The 27,651-nt window shown below is 35.0% G+C and overlaps 1 protein-coding gene across 1 annotated transcript in view; it reads left to right on the top strand.

Annotated features, from left to right (window-relative positions):
• Positions 1-15,104: 15,104 nt before the first annotated feature.
• The window catches only part of AFF4 (AF4/FMR2 family member 4), a 72,066-nt gene continuing 59,519 nt past the window's right edge, over positions 15,105-27,651 (top strand). Inside the window, exon 1 of the mRNA XM_012549851.3 lies at positions 15,105-15,178. The gene's annotated coding sequence lies outside the window, so the exon portion shown is untranslated. The remainder of the gene's footprint in view (positions 15,179-27,651) is intronic.

Genomic DNA, 27,651 nt, shown 5'->3' with positions numbered 1-27,651 from the left:
AATGTTTCTACTCTGAGTTCCTGGATTTCTTCACCCCTTTTATCCCTCCTACAGATTTTGAATAACGTATAATCATTGAGGACCATCTTCCAATCATGATTTTCATTCCACCAAAACTGTGATATCTGAGGTCAAATTGGCCTCCTTATATTGAGAAGTCCTGTTTCTTCCTGTCTATTGCCTGATGTTTTTTTAGGGGGAAGAAGAGAGCACATTTTGAATAGGCAGTTGAGGGCATGATTATTAGCGGCTTCTTTCTTGCGTTTTGTTTCCTGTGCCTTTTGGTGTCTCTACTATTATTTTTGCTTTATTGTAGCAACTTTCTGTGGTATCTGGTTTGGGGACTACACACAGGCAATTTTCTTTCTCCCCTATCTTTATTATTTTGAAGCCCTTTTGGATAGATTTGCAAGACAAAAACATTTTTTACTAGCTTTTGTTAAAGTACACTCCATTCCTGGTCAGTTTGTCATATTTTAAGCTGTAGTTAGTAAATTCCAATCCCTTTTTTAAAAAAAATTAACATTTTAAAATCTAGGCAGAATTGCTAGTAATGTATTAAAGGAAATAGCTATAGCATGCAAGAGATACATTAATAACTTACCCTTTTTAGGGTTTAATTTACTGAAAATCACTTTTTTCCTTAAAAAAATAGCAAATCAAATTCTCTAACATCACTTTCTTATCTAGATACTTCCTAAACTGAATTTTTTCTTCTATATCCCTACCTTCAAGGTAGCAGTGTGAAAAGTACAACTTGTACCCTTACAGATTTCTGCAGGTTCTTTGCTACAATACCATTTGTGTCTCTGTGCAGCACCAGAAGTGGTTGATAGTCCATGAAATCTTCTGGCAAGTCTTAGGAGATTCTCTTTTATAGCTTGAACATAAGAAGACAACATATCTTGTTCAGTAACTTAACAGTGAGATACCAACTACCTACTCTTTTATCACTGACCCTTGATGAATGATCTCTCACCTGATAGCTTTTTAGTTTTACTGTATCATTTATTCAACCACATTTATTTTTTGACTTTGATATTTTATATTTCCTCAATTACATGTCAGAATAAGTTAACATTTTTAAAGTTTGACTTCCAAATTCTATTCCTTCCTCTCCTCCTTTCTTGAGACAATAAACAATTTGATAAAAATTTTAATATGTGCAATTATGTAAAATATTTCCATATTAGTCATTTTGAACAGGGAGACTTGAAAGAGAAAAATATTATGCCTTAGTCTATTTGCACATTATCACTTCTATGGAGACAGAGTATGCTTCATCATGAGTCCTTTGAGATTGTCTTATTCAACCACAATTTTACATTAAAGATAATAGGGAATCATTGGATCTTCTTAAGCAGGGGAATGATAATCAGTCCTGTGCTTTAGGAATATTAATTTAGCAGTTGTGTATAGAAAGGATTGAAGACTAGATTCAAGAAACCAATTAGTAGGCTGTTGAAATACTGTTAACAGGTAATAAGAGCCCATACTGGCTGTGTGAAAGAAAGGGAACTAGATGATATTATTGTGGAGATAGAACTGATAAGGCTTGTCAAAAGCCTTGCATACAGCAAAATGAACACTTAAGAAATGATTACTAAAAGTTTCATATCTGGTGGTGCTTTGTGCAAAAGTGGGGTAAATAGCTAGAGAACACAAGCATCATTTTTTTATTCAGTGCATTCATTTTTATTCAGTTCCTTCCTTTTTAGGGATGAGCCTCATTTGTTTTTTTTTTTTTACTTCCAGGTTTCAGTTGTTCTTTTCCTTCCATTCTTCCTTTGCATAGCTTCTTAATTTACTAAAAGCTTCCTTCAAGATTCAGATTTCCTCTCTATCATGTTAGACACTTTTTTTCCCCATTGAAGTTCTACATTGTGGTCTGTAATTTACTCATTTTTAGTCCTACCCAGCTCTTTGTGACCCCATTTGAGCTTTTCTTGGGAAAGATACTGGAGTGACTTTCCATTTCCTTTTCTAGCAAATTTTTACAGAGGAGGAAACTGTGGCAAACAGGATTAAGTGACTTGCCCAGGATCACATAGGTAAGTGTCTGAGGTCAGAATTGTATTCAAGAAAAATGAGTTTTCCTCCCCCCTTTCCCCCCACTTAATGGTATTTCATTTTTCCCAATTACATATAAGAGATCGTTTTTAACGTTCATCTTTTTATTTTTATTGAAGCTTTTTTCATTATTATTATTATTTTTTTTTTTTTTGCTGAGGCAATTGGGATTAAATGACTTGCTCAGGGTCACACAGCTAGTACGTGTTAAGTAGCTGAGATTTGAACTCAGTTCCTCTTGACTTCAGGACTGGTGCTCTATCCATTGCTCCATCTAGCTGCCCTGAAGCTTTTTATTCTCAAAACATAGGCAAGGATAATTTTTCACCATTGACCCTTGCAAAACCTTGTGTTCCAATTTAACCTCTTTCTTCCCCACCCCCTCCCCTAGATGGCAAGTAATCTAATATATGTTAAACATGATAAAAAATATATGTAAATCCAATATAGGCATACATATTTATACAATTATCTTGCTGCACAAGAAAAATCAGATCAAAAAGGAAAAAAATGAAAAAAAAATTTTTTTTGTAAGATTTTGAGTTCCAAGGTTTTTCTTCCTCCTCCTCTTCCCACGGTAGCAAGCAATCTGATATAGATTATACATATGCCATCATTTTGAACATTTTTCCATATTAGTCTTGTGGTAAAAGATAAATCAGTACAAAAGGGAAAAATTATGAGAAAGAAAAAAGGAAAAACAGTGAAAATAATATGCTTCAATCTGTATTGCCTTCATAGTTTTTTTCTCTGGATAGGGATGGCATTTTCTATCACAAGTCTATTGGAAGAGCAAGATTCATCACAGTTGGTCACCATATAATCTTGTTATTGAATACAATGTTCTTCTGTTCTGCTCACTTCATTCATTGTCAGTTCATGTAAGTCTTTCCAGGTTTTTCTGAAATCTGTTTGCTCAGAAGATGAGTCTTTCTTACTCCAGGCCTGACACTCCCATGTACTTCACCCAGCTGCCTTTAAATTTAAGTTCCATTCTAGGATTTTTGTTTTTTTTGTAAGTTAACTTTATTCTTCCTGATAAGTTGGTATTCAAGAATAGACAGCAGTTATTTGACTGTGATGGAAATACATTTTTAAACTATCAATTCAAGTCATTGCAAAAATATCTTACTCCATATTGGATGAAATTTTCAGCCTTGCTTTTTGACCTTGTGCTGAGCACAGTGCGTAGTACATAATAGATGCTTTAAAATGCTTATTGATGGCCCTGCATAACCTATCTTTCCAGTTTCATTTGATAAGATTTCCCTTCCCATATGCTATAATCTGTCCAAATTGGTTTTCTCTCTGTTCCTCACATCTCCTGTCTTCATGCTTTTGATTGGCCATCTCCAATGCCTGGAATGTATTCTTTCATGAAGTCTCTTTTCTTTTAAGATGCGGCTCAGTCACCATCTTCTGTAGGAAGTCTTTCTTGATTTTCCTCTAATTACTAGTACCCTTCCTCTCATGCTATCCCATATTTTATTATATATATATATATATATATATATATATATATATATATATATATATATATATATTTGTTTTATTTTATTAATAGTATGCTTTATATTTTTTCTTGTTGTCCCTTCTCCCCTCCCCCCATTAGAGTATCAGCTCATTGCAAGTAGACATTATTTCATTATTATTTATATTTGTCTCCATCACCAACATCTGTGCATCACACCTGGTAAAATGTTTAATGTATACTATTTGATTTATTGATTGATTTAATCTCAATTACTTAAGCACCAAGCTAAGACCTTTGTAGCCTTTCATCACGTCTTAATTTATTTAAACCACATTCTATTTCCTTTTCCTTATTTCAAAAATAGTTCTTCAGTCACACTGTATTTCCTTTTCTAGCAGTACTAATCTTTTATTTGTTTTTATTTGTTTTATTCACCAGTTACTTTGTTGCCTTTTTAAATTACTTTGCCAACTGCCTTCTCATCTTCCTACCTGAATTTTTTTCAGGTCCTCCTTAATGTTGTTTCTTCTCACAAAAAGCCAAGAGTGGAACTTTGAATGATCCACAATACACCCATGCTACCCCCTACTTTTATCACAAAATTAAAAAAAAAAAAAAAAAAAAAAAAAGGAAAACCTCACAGGAGCCCATTAATAAATCCAAAGTAATAAAATTGTAAAGCTTTCAAATTATCTATCAACCTGCCATAAATTTCAGTTGCTTTATGTCAATGTGAAGAGCAGTATAGGTACAAGGTCTTTCCTGGGAGAAGAGACATTTTTCATTTCTGTTTTGAGAAAGAATTCTTGCTATACTCTTTCCAAACCAATTTCAAGAAGGAGAGAGAGGAAAAAGACTTTGGAAGCTGCGAATATATAGGTAAAACTGAAGTCATAGACTATATATGTATATATATGATTCCCCCCTCCATTTGTTTCACTTTTGAATTTGATGTATTTCTACATCAAAATTTTCATTTATATGTATGTGTACAGCTGTTTTTTATGTATTTCAGATAAAAGTGAAGTTCATGTTTATATAACTTTTCTTATGCACTCTAATTATGAAAAATAGCAACTTCTGCCCACTTCTTCCTCCTTCAGAGACTAGTATATTCTTCTTTTTACCCTTTCTAATCCCTCTTCAAACCCTATGAACAGAATTCATTCCCTTAAATTTTCATAGCTCCCTAAATGCCCTTTAAAAATAGTAAGATCCCCACTCTCTTGTCTCTCTTATTAGAATGTAAACATGTCACATAGCTCCTGCTAAATGCTTAAATAAAATTTTCTTCTCTAGAGTCTTGTTTGCATTCCAAAGTTTCTCCTCAGCTCTGCTCTATTATGAATATTTGAAAATCTATTCTATTAAAGGTCCTTTTCTTCGCTGTAGAATTATACTCAGCTTTGCAGGGCAAATTATTCTTAAGTCTATATTTTGCCTTTTGGAATGTTGTATTCCAAGATCTCCTCTCCTTTAGAAACTTCCTGGTCTTTTGTGATTTTGACAAAGAATTATAATTCTTTGAAATTCAAACTGTTTCTCTGGTTGCAGTATTTTTTCCTTGATGAGGCAATGTTTGATTTTGGTTATGACTTTCCTAGGAATTTTTCTTTTTGGATTTCCTTTCAGGAGTTGAGCAGTGGATTGTTTTTTCTTTCCTTTACCTTCCAGTTTGAATAGATTTGGGCATTTTTCACCTCTTTTCTTGATACACAGTATCTAGGGTTTTGTTTTTTTTAACGGTTTTTTTGGGGAGGCTAATAAAATTCTCTCTCCTTGACTTTTTTCCAGGTCAATTGTTTTTGATATCAAATAGCTTACAGTTTCTTCTTTCTCAGTCTCTTGTTCTAATTTTTCTTGCTGTCTTCTAGAGTCATTAATTTTTATATATATTATATTTATTAATTTTTGTTTTGTCTATTCTCATTTGGAGGAAAGTGTAATTTTTGAGTAAGGATTACCACTTTTTCTTCAAATTCTTTCCTCCAGTTTTTATTTTTTTATTTCTTGCTTCACTTCTGGGGTTTTTTTTTTTGGTTGTTGTTTGAGTCTCTGTTTTCAGTTTTAAGAAGATTAGACACTTATTTTGAGGCATCTGTAGATTTAAAACAATTTTTACATATTTAGCAATGCAGATATATAAACATCAGAAGAAATTTTGCTTTATTTGCAAATATTTTAATTCCAAATTGCTTTCCTGAATGGTTGTACTGATTCACAGTTACAGTAATAATGTACTAGTTCCACTCTTGCACGTTATTCCTTTAACCCTTTAACATTGACTGTTGTTAATATTCAGACTATGAGGTAAAATATCTGGGTTGTTTTGATTTGTATTTCTCTTATTATTAGTATTTTGGAGCATTCCTTTATTTGGTTATTAGTAGCTTGCAATTTTTCTTTTGAAAACTTTTTACATTTTTGAGCACTTATTTATTTTAGTCAATTGGCTGATGTCTTGGTACCTAAGCACCAATTTAAAACTTATGCCTCTTATTTTATTACCTGTTAACAACTTATTCAAACTACATTCAATTTCCTTTTTCAGTCAGAATTAGACTAATTCTTGTTTTAATAGCTTGTTTTACTTAACTTTTTTACTTTCCCAACTTCCTTCTTCATGTTGAGCAAGTTTAGTTTGAAGTGCCAATCCATGTAAAGACATTCATGATGATGTTACAGAAACTTGCAGTTGAGAAGAAAGTTTAGGGCTGGACATAAACATTTATTATTATTAACTATTGTTACAATTATGAGTAATAATAATAGCTAGCATTTATGTAGCACTGTAAGATTTACAAAGTGCTTTATGTATGTTACTTTTTTTGATCTCCCTAAGAGCCCTACAAGTTGGATACTACTTTTACAGAAAATTGAAGCTGAGAGGTTAGTGACTATCATACAGCTAGCGTCTAAGGCTGTATTTGAACTCAGGTTTTTCTAACTCCAAGTATAACACTATGCAGTATACAGTCTCTTCACTAATTTATATTCCAATAGATTTGATTTGGAAAGAATCATTCACATCCAAAGAGAGAAGTATGAAAACTGAATGTGGATCAAAACATAGTATTTTCACCTTTTTTTGATTGTTATTGTTTGCTTGTTTTTTTCATGTGGTTTTTTCCTTTTGATTTGATTTTCTTTGTGCAGTATGGCAAATGTGGAAATATGTTTAGAACTGCACATGTTTAACCTTTATCAGCTTGCTTACTGTCTGGGGAAGGGAAGAGAAGGGAAGAGAGGGAGAAAAATTTTGAACACAAGGTTTTGCAAAGGTGAATGTGGATATTTAACATGTATTGGTCAACCTGCTATCTGGGGGAGGAGATGGGGGGGAAGGAGGAGAAAAATTGGAACAAAAGGTTTTGCAACTGTCAGTGCTGAAAAATTACCCATGCATATATCTTATAAATAAAAAGCTATAGTAAAAAAAAAAGAAATGTTGAAAACTATCTTTGCATGTATTCGGAAAAATAAAATACTGTTTTTAAAAAGTGATCTGCATAGACATAATGAATAACTGAATCCATGAAAGCTAATGAGAGCACTAAAGAAGAAAGTATAAAAAATGATAAGGACCTCACATGGAAAATGAATAATGAGCTAGCAAAGAAGTTCAGACAGGCAGAAGGATGAAGCATCATAGAAGTCAATGGATGGCAGAGTACTTAGTAGAAGGAGCTAGTTAATGTTGTCAAAACACTTCTTCTAGTAGTCAGCAACCAGCACCAGAGAAACTGAAGACAAGATGAGGCTGCCTGACTCTCAAAGTCAGGGCCAAAAGCCAGACCCAAAATGGCAAATGTGAAACAGTGTTACCCAACTTGATTCCTACTCCAGAGAGTTTTGTACAACAGAAATCAGAACATGTCCAAGTAATCTAACCTAAAGCCTAAATGCACTGAATAAAAGGACCTACTCCTAAAAAATTATGAGTAAATAGAAGAAAATACCAAACACAATGAATATGACAGACTAAGAGAAATATAAGAGGTAATTTCAAGTGAAAAGATTATGTGGTTATATACTTCAACAACAATACTATATGATGATCAATTCTGATGGACATGGCCCTCTTCAACAATGAGATGAACCAAATCAGTTCCATTTGTTCAATAACGAATAGAGCCAACTACACCCAGGGAAAGAACTCTGGGAAATGAGTTTGAACCACTACATAGCATTTCTAATCCCTTTGTTTTTGTCTGCTTGCATTTTTTATTTCCTTCACAGATTAATTGTACATTATTTCAAAGTCTGATTCTTCTTGTGCAGCAAAATAACTGTATGGATATGGATATGTATACATATATTGTATTTAACATATACTTTAATATATTTAACATGAATTGGTCTACCTGCCATCTGGGATCTGGGGGAGAGGGTGGGGGGAAGGAGGGGAAAAATTGGAACAAAAGGTTTTGCAATTGTCAATGCTGAAAAATTACCCATGCATATATCTTGTAAATAAAAAGCTATAATAAAAAAACAATTCACAGGAAAAAAAACATAACCAGGTTCAGGAGACGAAGGTCAGCAGAACAGTATTAAAATTTATGTGCTGAATTGACTATATTTTTAAGTGTATAAGATACATTTTAGAAATTCAAAATTTGATTAAAATTCAGTTTTTTGTTCTTTTATAAATAAATGGTCATATTTAATGGTAACAAATTCTTAAAAATAAAAGAATGGATTAAAAAAAGATTATGTGAGGAAAAAAAAGTTTGGTCGTAAGTACTATAAAAATAAATGGAAAAAATAAAGCAATAGAATGGAAACATGAGATTTGAAGGGAAAAAATTGGAAAGAGAAATAACAGAAGGAAGAAAGTATTCCTTGAAAAACAGAATGGAACCAAGGACTCCATGAGAGGAAAAGAAATATTAGAATATGTATTGGGTAATCAGGGAGTAGTGTTACATTAACAGCAGGGCTGTTAATGAAACAAAAAAATACATAAAAGAAAGGAATTAAAAAAGAGGCACAGAAAAGCATTGTAGAAACTAGTGTAGAAACATTGTAGAAACAAAATGTTACTGTTTATTCTTTGTTTTCAGGGGTCTGATAACATCAAAGTCAAGATGTTTTGACTTGCTTACAATTTGAATTTAAGTGAGGCAGAGTTGCATAAAGTCATCAGCCTCATTCTCTCTTCAGTCATTTAAGATAAATGGTAAAAGTCAGAATGACTAGTAATGGTCCAGGTTGCAGTGGATGACTGGCATCTTTGCTGTCTGACTAAGCACTCTATGTGCTTCAGCCACCTTCATGACTATTGGGACAAATTGTTCTTATCTACCCATTCTTCTGGGAAAAGTCTTCACCTTCTTGTGGTAGACATCCTATTATCAATGGGCCTTGAAGCCTGCCAGTTATCCTCAACCTGATTTATTTAGCCCATCTCCTGAGACAGTTTTACTAGAATATGGATGCTGTGTATAATATAGCTTCTTGGAGCAATAGGTCAGAATTGGGTGAAGGTGCATACTAAAAGAGCAGCCCTGAAAAGGGCTAACATAACATATGCCCCCAACTTAATGTTTGCTAAAAGTCAATGTGTTCATAACAAATTTTGTTCATAACAATCCCCCCTTTTCTGTTCTTTGTACATGAAAATGTTTATATTTACAGGTGCTTATTAGAATCATCATAATTTTTTAAATTTAAAATGAAGTCAGGGAAAAAAGCAGCAGAGAAGTCCAAAGAAGATAAAGACAGAAAATGTAATTGGATTTAGCACTTAAAAATTGTAAGTAATCTAGAATAGAATAGTTTCAATAGAATTATAGGATATCCTACCAAATTCCTTCTATGACACAGACATGGTACTGATACCTAAACCAGGTAGGCTGAAAACAGAGAAAGAAAATTATAGACCAATCTCCCTAATGAATATTGATGCTAAAATCTTAAATAAGATATTAGCAAAAAGACTACAGAAAATCATCTCCAAGATAATACACTATGATCAAGTAGGATTTATACCAGGAATGCAGGGCTGGTTCAATATTAGGAAAACTATCAATATAATTGGCCATGTCAATAACCAAATTAACAAAAACCATATGATCATCTCAATAGATGCAGAAAAAGCATTTGATAAAATCCAACAACCATTCCTATTAAAAACACTTGAGAGTATAGGAATAAATGGACTTTTCCTTAAAATAATCAGCAGCATCTATTTAAAACCATCAGTAAGCATCATATGTAATGGAGACAAACTGCAACCATTCCCAATAAGATCTGGAGTGAAACAAGGTTGCCCACTATCACCAGCTATTATTTAATATTGTATTAGAAACGCTAGCTATAGCAATAAGAGCTGAGAAAGAGATTAAAGGAATAAGAATAGGCAATGAGGAAGCCAAATTATCACTCTTTGCCGATGACATGATGGTATACTTAGAGAACCCCAGAGATTCTGCTAAAAAGTTATTAGAAATAATCCACAACTTTAGCAAAGTTGCTGGTTATAAAATAAACCCACATAAGTCATCAGCATTCTTATATATCACTAAAAAATCCAACAGTCAGAGTTACAAAGAGAAATTCCATTTAAAGTAACTACTGATAATATAAAATATTTAGGAATCTATCTGCCAAGGGAAAATCAGAAACTTTATGAGCAAAATTACAGACCACTTTTCACACAAATTAAGTCTGATCTAACCAATTGAAAATATTAAATGCTCTTGGATAGGGCTAGAAATATAATAAAGATGACAATATTACCTAAACTAATCTATTTATTTACGCTATACCAATCAGACTCCCAAAAACTATTTTAATGACCTAGAAAAATAACAACAAAGTTCATATGGAAAACAAAAGGTCCAGAATTTCAAGGGAATTAAAAAAAAAATCAAATGATGGTGGCTTAGCTGTACCAGATCTAAAACTATACTATAGAGCAGCAGTTACCAAAACTATTTGGTATTGGCTAAGGAATAGATTAGTTGATCAGTGGAATAGATTAGGTTCAAGGGATAAAACAGTCAACAAATATAGCAACCTAGTCTTTGACAAACCCAAAGATCCCAGCTTTTGGGATAAGAACTTACTGTTTGATAAAATTGCTGGGAAAATTGGAAACTAATATGGCAGAAACTAGGCATTGATCCATACTTAACGCCAGACACCAAGATAAGGTCAAAATGGGTTCATGACCTAGGATAAAGAATGAAATTATTAATAAATTAGAGGAACATAGGATAGTTTACCTCTCAGACCTGTGGAAGGGGAAGGTTTTATGACCAAAGCAGAACTAGAGATCATTACTGATCACAAAATAGAAAATTTCGATTATACCAAACTGAAAAGTTTTGTACAAACAAAACTAATGCAGACAAGATTAGAAGGGAAGCAATAAACTGGGAAAATATTTTTACAGTCAAAGGTTCTGATAAAGGCCTCATTTCCAAAATATATAGAGAATTAACTCTAATTTATAAAAAATCAAGCCATTCTCCAATTGAAAAATGGTCAAGATATGAACAGACAATTCTCAGATGAAGAAATTGAAACTATTTCTAGTCATATGAAAAGATGCTCCAAGTCATTATTAATCAGAGAAATGCAAATTAAGACAACTCTAAGATACCTACTACACACCTGTCAGATTGGCTAAGATGACAGGAAAAAATAATGATGATTGTTGGAGGGGATGTGGGAAAACTGGGACATTGATTCATTGTTGGTGGAGTTGTGAACAATCCAACCATTTTGGAGAGTAGTTTGGAACTATGCTCAAAAGTTATCAAACTGTGCATACCCTTTGATCCAGCAGTGTTACTACTGGGATTATATCCCAAAGAGATTATAAAGAAGGAAAGGGACCTGTATGTGCACGAATGTTTGTGGCAGCCCTTTTGTAGTGGCTAGAAACTGGAAACTGAATGGATGTCCATCAGTTGGAGAATGGCTGAATAAATTGTGGTATATGAAAATTATGGAATATTACTGTTCTGTAAGAAATGACCAACAGGATGATTTCAGAAAGGCCTGAGAGACTTACACAACTGATGCTAAGTGAAATGAGCAGGACCAGGAGATCATTATATACTTCAACAACAATACTAGATGATGACCAGTCCTGATGGATCAGGCCATCCTCAGCAACGAGATCAACCAAATCATTTCTAATGGAGCAGTAATGAACTGAACTAGCTATACCCAGAAAAAGAACTCTGGGAGATGACTAAAAACCATTACATTGAATTCCCAGTCCCTATATTTATGCACACCTGCATCTTTGATTTCCTTCACAAGCTAATTGTACAATAATTCAGAGTCTGATTCTTTTTGTACAGCAAAATAATGTTTTGGTCATGTATACTTATTGTGTATCTAAGTTATATTTTAATATATTTAACATCTACTGGTCATCCTGCCATTTAGGGGAGGGGGTGGGGGGGTAAGAGGTGAAAAATTGGAACAAGAGGTTTGGCAATTGTTAATGCTGTAAAGTTACCCATGTATATATCCTGTAAATTAAAGGCTATTAAATAAAAAAAAAAAAAAAAAAAAAAAAAAAAAAAAGAATTATAGGATAAAAAGTCAAAACTGAATAATTAGTGGAAGTAAGGAAATGGATGTAGTTGACTCCAGGAGTTTAAAGGAAAAGAAATATAGAATAGTGGCTTGAGGGTGGAGTAAAAGTTAAGAATTGTGGGGGAAAAAACCAATGTGGACATGTTTTAAGTAGTGAAAGAGCCTGTACATAGGAATGATTAAATTGGTAGGAGAATGGTGAAAGTGATTCCTGGAAACAGCACCCAGGAAAAATGGATTGAATTAAAAATACAAGTAAAGGAATTAGTTTTGACCATGATTATTTCTTCCTTAGAGACTTGAAATCAAAGGAGAGCGTGTGTTCCAATTTAGAAGAGATGATGAAATTCACAATGAATAATCTTTTTAAGAGAAATCTTTTTTGATAAATATTAAAAAGTACTATCCTTTAGGGTATAAGTGCTCACTTTTATCAAAAGAATATGATGGTGGTGAATTTGTGAACAATTTAGGGAATGGTAAAATATTTGATAAAAGTACAATTATTTAGATCACTAAAAGCTGCTCTAGACACATGGAACATGAATTTTAAAAATGTGTGCCCTTAAATTAATAAATAGAAAATAAGAGAATTTAGGATTGAAAAACTCTTAGAAAAAGGGCTTGTGTGCTGTGTCTATCTTTGTCTACCAACATCTAGAAGCATATCTTGAATGAGGTACAAATGACATGAGTAAATATAGTGGGGGGGAGACATGATTGAAGATCAAAGGAGGAAAAAAATCTTTATAATTAAATATGAACGGCAAGAGAAATTGAGTTTTGGGAGTTTGGAAGGCCTAGATTCAAATGGTGATTCTGTGATATTGAGCATCATTTCTATAACTGCTGTTCTGTCTTCCCTTCTTCCCTTAAGTGAATTCATCTAACCTCCTAAGACAGTAATGAGACTAATTGAGGAGATTCCTTCAATTTCTTCTTAAATCAGTGAAGTTCTTAGGCTATCCACCTGTCAATTCCTCTTTTAATAAGACATTTAAAAGATTCTGATTTATGATTCATAGATTTCATACATCTAAGAACATTTCTAAAGGAAATTTAGGTCTCCAGGTATACTTTTTAAAACCTTTATCTTGTTTTTTTAAAATGTTGACTTCCAAATTCTCTCTCCTCCATTTAGTTTAGCAAGCTATACCAAATATACATGTTCAATCATACAAAACAGTTCCATGTTAGCTATGTTGCAAAAAAAAAAAAAAAAGCAAGACCTTTTTCATCATGGGTCTTTTAGAACTGTCATAGATCACTGTGTTAACCATAGTAGCTTAGTCTTTCACAGTTGATCATCATTACAATATGCTATTATTGTGAGCCATGTTTTCCTTACTTAAATTTGCATCAATTCATGTCTTCCCAGATTTTTCTGAAACCATCCCTCTCATCATTTCTTATAGCACAATTGTATTATGAGTATATTTTAACTGCCAAAATGGCCCTCTTCTCCCTACCTTATTACTGCTTCCTTAACTTGTTAAGCCCACGATTTTGCTGCTGAAGGAGGAATAATTAAGAGGAGTTGAATTTGGTTGGAGAAAAACTTCACAAATGACATCCAAGAAAATTATTATGTGAGATAATTCAAAATCCTGCACTCATCACTATTCTCTCTATGCATCATGTGGTGATAAATATTGAAAGAAGGATGCAAGGCTAATTTTTGTATTTGATTATTTTTGTATCTATATATGATGGAAGGTTTAATAATAGCTGAATCAATAGCTATTATTTGTATTGCTTTACATTTTTCTAAGCCTTTTATAATTAGGACTTGATCTTCATAATAACTCTGGGAAGTAAATTCTCTTATTCTCATTTTACAGGTGAGAAAACAGACCATGTGATTTTCCCAAGGTCAAATGGCTACTTAAGTGTGTCCGAGTCCCTTTTGGATTCAGATCTTCCCCAAGACCAGCTTAAGGTGGTGGTTCAAACATGGGGCTCCTGAGTAACAGTGAACCCACCATTCATTTCTTTTTGAGATTTTTTTTTTGGGGGGGGGAGGGGGTTGTAGGCCCCAGTCCGGCGGTAGGGGGCCGAGCGCCCTGGGCTGAGGAGGAAGCCAAGTCGGGCCCTGTAGGGGCGCCTATAGGTCGTGCCAAGCTTATGACGAAGGAAGGCCTCCCTATCAGGCATGGCATCCCTCCAGGCAAAGAACAAACAGATCCATCAGGCCAGGCCCCATCTGTACCTCCATCCCATCCCAAGGAAATGAGGGCGGGAAGAAGGAAGAAGGCCAACGAGAAGGGGACCAACTCGGACGCCTGTTGGCAGTCCTCTAAAGCTATGACCATTCTGGGTTGGACGACGTTCCGACTTACGAAGTACACATGCGCAAAGCCCCGCCTTCGGGCTCCAGATACCCCCACCCCCAGGCGCTCCAAGAAGAGGGCCGTGCGCAGCACAGAGGAGGCCGCAGGCCCGGGGCGGAGGAGATTTAGGTCCGCTCGCAGATCTCCACTCTCCTCCTCCACTTCCAACTCCTGGAGGGGCGGGGCAGGGTCACGTGACGCTCATTCGGGTTGGAGCCTGGGCTGCTCTCCTCCCTCCCCGCACCGGTGGGAGGGTCACGTGGGCGGTCCTGCTGCTGCTAGGGTAAGTCACTGTTCCCGACTGCGGGGAGAGAGAGTCTCCGCAGCCGCCACCACCGCCGGACGGGGCGGGGGTGGGGATTCCAGCGCTGCGGCCTCCGCCATCACCTTCCTGCCTGCGTCTTCAGGCTCAAGCTCCGACCGCCATGGAGCAGGGCTGGGGCCCCAAGGCAACAGCCACCGCCCCCACCTTGTGAGGCGTAGCCGCTGCCGTCGTCGCCTCCTCCGAGGGCCTCTGGGACTTCCTGGGCCTTGCTTCTCTCAGCCTCCGCCGCCGCCCGTCGGCCCCTTGCCTCGGGGTTGGTCTTCGGTCCTCCAGCTCGGTCCCTCGGGGCCAGGCCTCAATGTGTGCTCGGTGAGAGGCCCAGTCGAATCGAAGGCCCGCGGCCCGGGACGCCGCCGCCGACCGCCAACGCCACCGTCACCGGGACATGGTTTGGGCCTAGCGGAGCCGGGACAGGAGGTGAGAGTCTCTTAGGACCGCGGGGCCGGCCGGGCCTAAGCCGGTCAGGCCGCTCAGCAGAGCGTCGCGAGCAGGGAGGAGGAGCGGGGCTGTGGGTTTCCTCCTGCCACTCCCCGCAGGGGTCTCCTCTCCCTTCCCTTATTATCGCCCCTCCACCTCCGAACAAAACCTCTTTTCTGCATTTCTCCCCCGCACTTGCTTGCTTGATGGGTCTCACTCATACTTTTCTTTTTTCAGACGTCCATCTTCCCTAGTTTGGCCAAGTATTCTTTAGCTAAAGGAAAAATGGATCCCGATTTCGGAGATTTTTTCGCCCTATTAGTTCTTGTTTTCTCTCTTAAGGTCTCTAGACTCTCCTCCGCCATTCCTTTTTTAACCTGTAATAAATTAATCTTGTAAAAATAGTACTTATAGGGGGAGAGTATGTACTTGTAATATGTAATTGAACTCACCCACCCTCCCCCCAATCCATATAATCCAGAAGGGATTCTCCTGGTAACTAAAGAGCTGTTTCCACACATTCACTTGCCTATAGTTGGATATTAATGTTTAGGCTTTTTACTTGCTGCTAGTCGCGGGGGTTAATCTCCTCCAGTAATTGACGTCAGTGCTTTGTTCCTTCCACTTTGCTGTATTTCACACTCCAAGGATGGGATTGTAGGCTAGATGATTTTGAGAAAAGCCTCCTTTCTTTCATAGAAGACATTTATAGGGAAATAGAGGTGATAATATGAACTTCCAATTTCTGGGTGGGGAGCAGTATGAAGGGCAAGAGTTAATATTATTTCTGTTCGGAGTGTATGACTTTTTCCCCTATATGGGGAAATTGGGGCCTATTTAAAATGCTAAGGAAAATTGAGTTACACTTTACTCGATCTCAAGCCTATGGGCAGACTTTTCCCTCCCCTCCAAACATTTTTGTTCTTAGGACTAAATTGCCTAAAATATTTGCTCATAGAGTTGCTAAATTCTTCTGCTACTCAATTTACTTAGGGTGAAACATTTTATTTTTTGTAACTTTTATACATTAAGAAATCGAGAAAAAAAAAACTTTTGTAATTTGAATGATTGCCTAGAATCATCTCTGGAAGTTTTTTATAGACTTAAAAGAAGTCTTCAGAAGTGGGCACTTGACTCCTTGAAAAGTTGTCCCTTTAAATTTCTCACTTCCACCTCCCATTGTAAAAACGTCTGGCTAAAGCACCAGATTATTCCTACCATCTTTTTCAGTTTCAAATTTTATCCAGTGTTCAAATCAAGTTAAAACATTCTTTTACATAGAAAGTTTCATATAGCTTCTGGGATTTGCATTCCAAAGATTTTGGTATTGTTAGTTCTAAAGGGAACAGTTACTTTTCATAAAAATGAGAATTTGTTGAATTGCTTAGAACTTTTCTTCCTCTAGCACCTTTTGGGTACTTGAAACTGGGTTAATTACCGAGTGGGGTGTAAATGTAGTTTTGTTCTTTTTGTAAAGTACTGTAATTAATGGGAAATACTGAGATATTGAAAGATGTAGCAAATATCAAATATTATTGTTTGATTTCAGGAAGAAACATTTTTGCTTCCTGTTTAATAGGGTTTTAAATATTGAATAGAAGATTAACTTTTTTTTTTTAGCCTAACTTGACAGCAAATGTGGTGACGTGAAATTGTGAGGAAGACTGACATTTCATTTGGGAGGAATTAGAATGGGGAGGAAATATGGTTAAACATCATCATCCTATTTGTAATTTGTCAGGGCATAGAATGCTTCTAAAAATTTCATTTCTTGTATTTTTCAGAATTTTACGGAATTTTTTTTTTTTGTAATTTTATGTGAATGTCAATTATAGAGAAAGTGGGCATTTTTCATAACTGTTCAGACCCATTTCAAAACATGAGTCTCCCCAGTTTGTGACTCTACTCTCCACAAAACCCTAAACAATCTGTTGGAGTTTTTTTGGGGGGAAGGTAAACTATTTGGGGAGCAGAAAACCCTGAATAACTGTGTCTGTATGTGAAATAACTCAGTATTGGATTTCTGTGTTGGTGTTATTATTCTAATACAGCAGGCAGAATCTTACTGTGGAAAAATGTTTCCTAAACTTTATAAAAGTTTTTTAGTTTTTAATCCCTTTTCAGTATTAAATTTCACTCCCTTTTTCATTTTCTCTGATAAATTAGAGGAATCACTTGGTCATTTGAAATTTGTTGTCCAGGTTTTTAGTTATTGTGAAATTGGGTGTAGTCAGTGACTAAAGGGTGTACCAGGAGCTAGCCTGACCAGTTACCCTGCTCCCTTTTTCCTCCTTTAGAAGGCTATATTCTTCCCCTACTTTTAGTACGTGAAAACTCTACAGATCCACCTTTCTTGGATGTTCAAAATGTACCTAAAGGGTTGTGAATATAATATATGGAAAACTAGCTAAAGATTATATACAAAGTTATAGGATCACAGGCCTAGAGCTGGAAGGTGTATCAGAGGCCATTTAGTGCTGTCTACTCATTTTACAGATGAGGAAACTGATGTCCATGGAGATTTTAAGTAATTTGCCCAAGGTGACATTTCAGTAAGCATTAAAAGCAGGATTTGAAACTCAGGTCCTTTTCTCAACATGGCTTGGTTTTCAACTCAATAACTCCCCAAAAATATTTTTTTAAAGAGAACTTCAGGCACAGTACTAAGCAACTTTTGTGTCAGTCATTTAAATAAAATTTTTAAAAATATTTTTTGTACTGAAACTCAGTCACAAAATTAGGTTTGTGAGAGAAATATAAATTTGTATATTATCCATATCTGTTTAATTCATAAGATAAACTTTCATGTTGTTTTTTTAACAGAAATAATAAGGTCTACAAAAACTTCAGAAAGTAGTTAGGCTTTGTAGGCAATTTGGCCAAAAAGAGATGAATTTGACCAACATCAGGTATGCTAAAATTTGATGGCCTATAAATTAATTTTCATGGAATCATTTTCTAAAGTAGAATAAAAGAACAACATTGTGAGCATTTTTAGTTTGGTAGAAAAGAACCAGGGACTGGCTAGAAGATAATTAAATTACACTGGGCTCTTTATCTTTGAAGACTAGTCTGGTTTTGACTGCTTTTTGTAAGATTTATTTAAGGTCCCTAGGCCAAGAGAACCATTTATTTGGTTTCTATTTTCTATTAAACCATAGTTCAGGAATTGGCATCCTTGAACTCAGCTAAAATTATTGACCTTGACTTTTTTGAGTCAAACTGAAGGTAGCATTTTTTTGAGGTACAGTGAAACAATGTGTATGAAGTAAGAAAGTAGGCAATAAAAAAATGTAAAGATCTACAAAAGTTCATCGTGGCAATGGATAAATAAGCATGAACAATATTAATATTTCATGTTGTATTAGATTTTTTGAAAAGGGAGTATGGCATAGAAGTTAAAAGAATTTGCTTCAGAGTCAAGAAGACCTGGATTCCAGTTCTACCTCTTAACAGTAAACCTGGGCAAGTTACTTAACCTCCCTAGGTATCGCTTAAAGATTATACTTTGCAGAGAAAGTGCTGATTGACCTACTTTGCTAGATGGAGTTTCTTCCTTTAAAGGTGTTCCTTATATCAGTGAAATCAAAGGCCCATCCAGTCCCTATTTCTATCCTATGAGATTCTTTAGCAGAAACTATCAGTCACAGAGTCTATAGCCTTGAGTCTAGATTTTCATGGAATAGAAGTCACAGGAAGCTGTTTCTCTTTTCTTAGTATCTTACTCTTGTTTGTGGTGATCCATTTTTGGACAGGCTTATTAGCCTTGTGCTTTGTGTGTCAAGTTATCTGAAGAAACATATTTGAAAGCATGTTTGGTAACTAATCCTCTCTAATCCTTAATAATCTTGGAGAGGAAGGTAGAGAGGCTAATCTGAATTAAGTGGCAAATCTCCAAATTATAAAATTCTTTAAAAGAAACGTAAGTTTATTATTTAATGTTTCAAAAACTTATTTTCAAGTAGTTGCTGTATTTACTGTACTGTATTTACTTTACTGAATGCTTGAATTTGTAGGGAAAATGCAAATTTTTGCTTTGTGTGGTTCTTCCCCCCCCCCCCCCAACCCCTTTTAATATTTCATTTATCTTTTGGGGACAGATTGTTATGTGAGAATATTTGTAAATTGAATCTTAGAATTTCAGAGTTGAAAGGGACCTTAACAGCCATTTGGTCTAATCCATATTTTAAAAAAAAAAGTGCCCACTAATAATACCAATCAAGTAGTCATGTAGTTTTTATTTGAAGAACTTCTGAGGTAGTTTATTTCACTTTTGAAGTTTTTAATTACTTGGGAATTATTTTCTAATATTAAGCTTAAATTTTTAACTTTGCAATTTTCACCCATTGCGTCTAATTATTGCCTAATGGGCAAGCAAAATAAGTCTACTCCCTCTTTCACATGACAGCCCTTCCAATATTTGAAAGTACTGTTATATATTCACTGAGGCTTTTCTACTCCAGAATAAATACCTCATTTCCTTCCACTAGTCCTTTCATTTGACTTTACCTGAGGTGTTTGTTGTCTGCCTCTGGGCAGTCTCCAGCTTATCAGCTTTCTCCCTAAAATGTGGTGCCAGCATAAACATAATAGAGACAAATTGGGTATGATCTGGATAGAATAGAACTACTCTCATGTCTTTATACCTGGAAGGTATTCTTAACACAGCTTAAATTTACCTTAACTCTTTTAGTTGCCATATTACATTGTTGACTTAATGAACTTGCATGATAACAAAATTTCAGGTGTTTCCCCTATATACACAAATCTCTCCCAGATTCGACTTAAAAGGCAATAGGGACCCAGGAAGGCAAAGTAAGTTGTTTATAGTTACATAACGAGTTAGTGGTGGAGCCAAGAGTAAAAACCAGTTCACTTCACTCCTAAGGTTTCTGTCTATTATATTGTGATTCTAGTTTGTATCTTTGGATCAGAGATAAAGTAGCAGTTCTGTGTTTAGTGATAGTAGTGAACCCTGCTGAACTTTATATTAATAGTTATATAAACAAAGAAAATATTTGTAATTTCTATTGTATCAGTTCTAAGTTTTGATTCTGAAACAGTTTCATAGTATTTATTCCTTTGCCTGGTGCTCTGTAGGAATGTTAAGCTGAACTTTTTTTCATTTCCATATTGTCACAGGGGTCAACAAATATTAAGAAATTTCTTTGTGCTAAATGCTGGGGAATATAAAGAGAAGCAAAAGCAGTTCTTGCCCTTTGAAGCTCATTTTCTAATAGGGACAACATCATGTAAAAACCTGACACATGCAAGATACACGATTATGGATTAGCATATGTTAATTTGAATACATGATTATGTGCACATAGATAGTAAGACATGTTTGTACATTCAAATTTAAGCATTTTAACTTGCCTTAAGAAGTTTCAGGTTGTTAGTTTGTCCAGAAAAGCAGCATGGTATAGTGGAAAGAGTATTGGATTTGAAGTCCAAGGATCTGAATTTGAACCTTGGATAAGTCAGTCACCTTCCTCATATGAAATTTCTTCACATGTAAAATGAGGGTTGCACTATTTAAAATTTGTAGGAAAAAATAGTTTAGCTTAGTCCTTTATTCCCCCTTTAAGGACAAGTTGTCGTAGGAAAATGAATTGGATCACAGAATTTCAGAGTTGAAGGAAACCTTGACAACCATTTAATCTAGCCCATATTAAAAAAGAGTGTCCATTATAGTACTCAGCAGTTGTGCAGTCCACACTTTGTTTGAAGACCTTCTGAGCAGCCTACTTTACATGGCTTAGACAGAAAATCACATTATAAACAAATTAGAAAAACATGGAAGAAGTTTATTTATGGATAGGAGAAAATTTTGTGGTAAAACAAATAATAGAGAAGATCACAGAAGATAAAATAGAAAATTTAAATTACATAAAATTTAAAAGTTTTTGTACAGACAAATCCCATGTATCTAAGATTAAAAGGGAAACAATGGGGGGGGGGTCTTTGTAATAAGTTTTTCTGCTAAAAGTCTCGTGTCTGAGACATGTAAAGAACTGAATTAAATATATAAGAATAGAAGCCATTATTCAATTGATAAATGATTAAATGATGTGATCAGTTCTCGAGGGAGAAATACAAACTATTTTAGCCTTATGGAAAATGCTTCAAATCATAAGAAATAGAAACTAAAGCAACTTTGAAGTTCTGTCTCACACCTGACTGGTTTGCCAAAGTTGTTGTTTTTAAAGTAAAATCACAAATATTGAAAAGTCTGTAGGAAAATGGGTATATTGAATACATTGTTGGTAGAGCTGTGAATTGGTCTAGCCTTTTTGGAAAGCAGTTTGGAACTGTGCCCCAAAAATTAACTACTGTGCCCATGTTTTGACCTAACAATACTACTGAAGTTTATATTTTCAGAAAAGCAAATAAAGGTATTCATAGCAACTCTTTGTGTGTAAATGAAGAATTGGAAACTAAGGGGCTTTCTATTGATTGGAAATGGTTGAACAAATTGTGGTACATTAATATGGAATACTATTGTGCCTCTAGGAAATGGAGAAAGATTGTTCCAGAGAAAGCTAGAAAGACATGTATGGACTGATACAGAATGAAGTAAGAAGAATTAGGAGAACATCACCATTGTATATAGAACAATTTTTAAAGAGTAAATTCTGATGAATGCTGTCTACCCCATCTACTAACAGATATGATGGATTATTGTGCAGAATGAGACCATTTTTGGACATAGCCCATATGGAAATGTCTTCATGACTATGCATGTTTGTCATTAAGAGGTTTGTTAATTTTTTTTTTTTCTGAGTGAGGATGGGCAAGGAAAAAAAAAACCTCATAACCTTGATTTTTAAAAAAATTTTAAAGGAAAAAAACCCATAAAGATATAAATTTTTAGTTAAATACCAAGAAGAGAGAAATTTGGAGCCAGAAAATTCATAAGTTAATTAAGTTTAAATCTAAAAGGTCCTCTCAGAATATTAATACTAATATATAGAATAAGAATTTTTAAAAGATGGTAAGATAGTAAGGGATAGGTTATGGAGAGCTTTAAATGCCAGAAGAGTTTTTTAATTTCACTCTGGAAGTAATAGGCAGCCACTGGAGTTTATTGAACCAGGGAGTGACATGATTAAACCTCTTTAGGAAAATCACCTTGCCAGTTGAATGGAAGATAGATTGGGATGGATGAGATGAGGCTGGGAGACCAATAAACAGTTAATAAATTTTTATTAATCCCTATTATATGCCAGCTACTGTATAAGCATTGAGGATACAAAAAGAAGCAAAAGACAGTCCATGCCTTCAGAAAGCTTAGTAAAAACAATTCTATTACAAACATGCTCTATACAGAGTAAATAGGAAGTAATTTAAAGAGGGAAGGGCCTAAAAATAAGGGAGGCTAGAAAAGGCTTCCTGTCCATAATGGTATTTTAATTAGGATTTAAATTAAGACAAGAGGCAGAGATAAGGAGAGAGCATTCTAGATATAGGGAGGGGTAGGGGGTTTGAGGGGTTGGGGGAAGACAGTCAAAGAAAATATCTGGAGCTGAGAAATGAAGTGTCTTGTTAATTGAACAACATGGAGGACTGTGTCACTGTACCAAGTAGTGGAGTATAACATGAAAGAAGAATGGAAATCTAGGATGTGGTAAAGTTATGAAGGACTTTGAATACCAACCAGAACATTTTGTATTTGATCCTGGAAGTGATAAGGAACCACTGGAATTTACTGAATAGGGGATGCTGTGGCATTGTAGGAAAATCACTTTTGTGGTTGAATGGAAGATGGATTGAAATAGGAGGAGACTTGAGGCAGGCAGATCCACTTATAGGCTGTTTCAGCTGAGGAGGCCCTGTATTACCGGAGTGGCAGTGTACCACTCCCCCTGAAGGGGAGGAACAACCAAACAACAACCAAAAAAAAGAGTGAGAATGTTATGTTGTGATCCACATTCACAACATAAGTTGTGTTTGTCCACTCTCAGGGTGTAGATGGCTCTCTTCATCACAAGATCATTGGAACTGGCTTTGATCATCTTATTGTTGGAAAGAGTCATGTCCATTAGAATTGATAAGATCTAACTTCTTAAACTGTGGCTTAAGACCTCTAATGAAGTCTCAATTGAATATGGGGGTTGTGAAATCATGATTTATTATTATTATTAAGTGTTTGATTTGTATACCTGTTTTATATATCTATATACCTGGAGTCATGTAAAAATTTCTCAAGGGAAAAGGGGGTCATGAATGGGAAATGTTTGAAAAACCTTGTCCTAGGACACTGCCTTATTCAGGGCTCTTTTAGTGGTTTAACTTGCCTGACACATGCTGGTTGTTATCTCTCCTTTAAGGTGTGTTTCTGCTTCAAGTAGGCTGGCTTTCTTGTGTTCTATAATACATATTTGAAGTTTTAGCCCTTAAATTTGGGCCTCATCTAGTCTAGGTAGTAGTATATTATTTCTTAATTTTATCCCCAGCCAGATATTGTAACTAAAATTTCTTGGAGTAAAAATGGAAAATTAGAAAAAACTAAATAAAAATAGGTTTTTTTAAAAAATTTTTTATGTCATTTGTTTTATACACAAGTCATATGCTGTCTCCACATTTTATTTTTATTTTCTTTTTAAAAAAAGAAACCCAAACTATTTAGTAAAACTGGTCAAAGCATTTGTACCAGAGGATGTTTACAATAATTTGAATCCATAGTCCCCTACCTCTCTGAGAAAAGGGAAGTTTGTTTTATTATGTTATGTTCTCTAACACCAAGATTAATCATTCAAGTTAATTTGCATTTAGCTTCCTTTTAGTTTTTTCTTTTATGTTATTGTCAAAATAAGTTTTGAGGACATCAAGATAAAAGTCAATATCTATTATTTTGAAGTTATTTAAATAAATTTAGCATACAAATGAAGCAAAATTTGAGGGTTGAAGTATCCTTTAAATGAAAAATAGCTTCTTTGTATTGGGATAGGTATTCATTTAGTGGATATGTCATTTTATTTTGAAAATTGAATTTGTTTCAAAATAAGTATAAATTTTTGGCACGAAGCTAAAATTTGTTTGAAAAAGTCATTTCCCCCACCTTGATTATAGTCACCTAATGAATCCCAGCAAACCATATTGGGTAGTAAGGAAGGATACCAGTTCTGATCATTGGTAATTTATATTCTTAGTTATTGGAACTGTGAGGAGTTAAGTGATTTGTCCGAGTTCTCAAAGCTATTAAGTGTTGAAGACTGAACTTGAACACAGAATCTGACTCCAAGCATTCTATTGCTTGGAGAAGTATAGCATTCTGTCCAATGTAAGGAAGTGCCTGTCATTCACAAGCCTTATTAACTCTACTTTGTGCCAGTCATTAAGGATACGTTGACAAAATGGGTTCATGACCTAGGCATAAAGAATGAAATTATTAATAAATTAGAGGAACATAGGATAGTTTACCTCTCAGACCTGTGGAAGGGGAAGGTTTTTATGACCAAAGCAGAACTAGAGATCATTACTGATCACAAAATAGAAAATTTCAATTATACCAAACTGAAAAGTTTTTGTACAAACAAAACTAATGCAGACAAGATTAGAAGGGAAGCAATAAACTGGGAAAATATTTTTACAGTCAAAGGTTCTGATAAAGGCCTCATTTCCAAAATATATAGAGAATTAACTCTAATTTATAAAAAATCAAGCCATTCTCCAATTGAAAAATGGTCAAAGGATATGAACAGACAATTCTCAGATGAAGAAATTGAAACTATTTCTAGTCATATGAAAAGATGCTCCAAGTCATTATTAATCAGAGAAATGCAAATTAAGACAACTCTAAGATACCACTACACACCTGTCAGATTGGCTAAGATGACGATGAAAAAATAATGATGATTGTTGGAGGGATGTGGGAAAACTGGGACATTGATTCATTGTTGGTGGAGTTGTGAAGCGAATCCAACCATTTTGGAGAGTAGTTTGGAACTATGCTCAAAAAGTTATCAAACTGTGCATACCCTTTGATCCAGCAGTGTTACTACTGGGATTATATCCCAAAGAGATTATAAAGAAGGGAAAGGGACCTGTATGTGCACGAATGTTTGTGGCAGCCCTTTTTGTAGTGGCTAGAAACTGGAAACTGAATGGATGTCCATCAGTTGGAGAATGGCTGAATAAATTGTGGTATATGAAAATTATGGAATATTGCTGTTCTGTAAGAAATGACCAACAGGATGATTTCAGAAAGGCCTGGAGAGACTTACACGAACTGATGCTGAGTGAAATGAGCAGGACCAGGAGATCATTATATACTTCAACAACAATACTAGATGATGACTAGTCCTGATGGATCAGGCCATCCTCAGCAACAAGATCAACCAAATCATTTCTAATGGAGCAGTAATGAACTGAACTAACTATACCCAGAAAAAGAACTCTGGGAGATGACTAAAAACCATTACATTGAATTCCCAGTCCCTATATTTATGCACACCTGCATCTTTGATTTCCTTCACAAGCTAATTGTACAATAATTCAGAGTCTGATTCTTTTTGTACAGCAAAATAATGTTTTGGTCATGTATACTTATTGTGTATCTAAGTTATATTTTAATATATTTAACATCTACTGGTCATCCTGCCATCTAGGGGGGGGTGGGGGGTAAGAGGTGAAAAATTGGAACAAGAGGTTTGGCAATTGTTAATGCTGTAAAGTTACCCATGTATATATCCTGTAAATTAAAGGCTATTAAATAAAAAAAAAAAAAAATTAATTTAAAAAAAAAAAAAAAAAGGATACGTTGACAAAAAAATGAAGCCATCCCTGCCTTCAAAGAACAATTTACCTTGTATTAAAGGAGATAAAATGTGCGTGTGCATGTGTTACGGGAGCAGGCTGCTAGTGGATGCTGAGGATTTAATTCTGACCAGCAGAATAGATCCCTTCATGTGAGAAGATGATAACAATACAAGGACACCGTGAGGCAGTTGCATTCTCCGATCCTCTCCTCTTCCCTTTTGCCTCCAATTTATTTCATTCCCAATTCACAAGCAACATCTGTGTCAGTAAAGGCTGATTTACAATTCCTTCAAGTGTGTTATGATTCACAGCTGTGGGGGCTTTCAGGGAACTGATCTACCTATTAAGGGTACAGTCCGCTTTAACTCTTTACAGGCTTTCTGGGTTTCTCACTTAGGTGTGGTCTTCAACTTGCATACTTAGAAAGTTTTTTTAAAAAGTAAATTTTTATGGTTGGCACTATTGGCTGGGGAAGTCTTTTGAAGTTTGTTTAATAGTATCAGATTTTTTTTTTTCAAAAATTATACTTTGTGCAGAAACTCAAAAGTTGATATTAAAAAAAACCTCCCAATATGTAGCTCCCTTTCCTTTCCCCTTTCCTCTACTACTTATCTATAGGGTGATTGATATATATATATATAGTATAGAGTTCTATACCAAACAAAATATGTATGATATTCTCTCCTTGAGCCAAATCCAATGAGATTAAGGTTCAAACAATGCTCATCCCTCTTCCTTCTTTCCCTCAACTGTGATAGAGATTTTTTTCTCTTCATGTGATATAATTTACCTCCCCTTTCTTTTTCTTACAATTCCATCCCTTTTTGACCCTTAGTTTCTTTTTAATATTGTCACATTAATGTCAACTTTTATCTACATCCTCTAAGTATACCACTGACAAAGGGTTCTCAAGAGTTTCATCTTCCCATGTAGGGATGTAAACATTTTAATCTTTAAAAAACATAGGGTTGTTTTTTTCCCCTTCCCTTTTTACTTTCGTATGCTTGTCTTGAGTTTTGTTTTTGAAGATCAATTTTTCTGTTCACCTATGATCTTTTCATCAAAAATTGAAAACCCCCTATTTCATTGAATGTCTCATCTTTTCCCTGAAAAATAATGTTTAGTTTTGCTAGATAGTTGATTCTTAGCTGTAGTTCAAGCTCCTCTGCCCACTGGAATATCATATTCCAGGTCCTCTGATCCTTTAAAGTAGAAACTACTAGATTTTGGGTAATCCTGATTGTGGCTTCTTAATAGTTAAATAGTTTCTTTTTGGCTGCTTACAGTGCTTTCTCCTTGATTGGATAATTTTGGAATTTAGCTACAATATTCCTTGGAGATTTCATTTTGGGGTCTTTTTCAGGAGGTAATTGGTGGATTCTTTTAATGACTTTTATCCTCTGGGACTGTGATATTAGGGCAGTTTATCCTGATGATTTCTTGAAAGATGTTGTCCAGTTTCCTTTTTTCATCGTGATTTTCAGATAGTCTAATAATTCTTAAGATTGTTTCCCCTGGATCTGTTTTCCATATCATTTGCTTTTCCAGTGGGGTATTTTACATATTCCTCTTATTTTTTTTTTTTCATTTTTCGTTTTCTTTTCCTTTTTTTTTTTTTTTAAACTAATTATTGATGTCTCAATTGAGTCATTTACTTCATACATTTTCTTTAGTTACTTTTTTTTTTTTTTACCTCCAACTTGGCACTTGGG

Source organism: Sarcophilus harrisii, chromosome 2 (genome assembly GCF_902635505.1).
Source record: "Sarcophilus harrisii chromosome 2, mSarHar1.11, whole genome shotgun sequence".
NCBI classification, from domain to species: domain Eukaryota; kingdom Metazoa; phylum Chordata; class Mammalia; order Dasyuromorphia; family Dasyuridae; genus Sarcophilus; species Sarcophilus harrisii.
This window is presented reverse-complemented; position numbering and strand designations above follow the sequence as displayed.